Below are 554 nucleotides of genomic sequence, written 5' to 3' on the forward strand. Positions count from 1 at the left end.
TAATTTGACAATATCCTGACAGAACTTTCATCCTTTGAAAGAGTTTTCCGATGCCCCCTCGTCCTGAATTGAGTCTAAAAGAGGGCACACTTTACTTTCATGTTTCTCAGTGGCAATGCACTTCAAAAAATACTCAACATAAAAAGAGTGCTTTAAAAGCTCTTAATTAAGCGTGACACAAAACTAAAAGAACAGTCTCTAATCTTCATTGTCTTTTTACAACCAAAAACTCCTCAAGCATAATAAGCATCCAAATAAAGGTCCAACTAAAAGTTTACATGAAGAGCAAAACTCAGACAGGAGATACTAGACCTTTCTGCCAGTTTTATGGTGAAATGCGTTTTGGTTAACTGTAAAAAAAATAGTTTGCTTCAAATATGTATTGTAAACATCCATACCAAGTTTTCAGGTTAATTTATGTCCTTTATCAATTGACTATCATCCTGTAAATCTGCAGAACAATAATAGTAGCCTACCACTAATGTCATACAAGCGTTGCTCTATCAATATGAAATGCTATTTAAGCTTCGGTATGAAAGTCCTGCTTTATGTTT

Source organism: Sinocyclocheilus grahami, unplaced genomic scaffold (genome assembly GCF_001515645.1).
Source record: "Sinocyclocheilus grahami isolate Dianchi unplaced genomic scaffold, SAMN03320097.WGS_v1.1 scaffold8618.1, whole genome shotgun sequence".
Taxonomy (NCBI): Eukaryota; Metazoa; Chordata; class Actinopteri; order Cypriniformes; family Cyprinidae; genus Sinocyclocheilus; species Sinocyclocheilus grahami.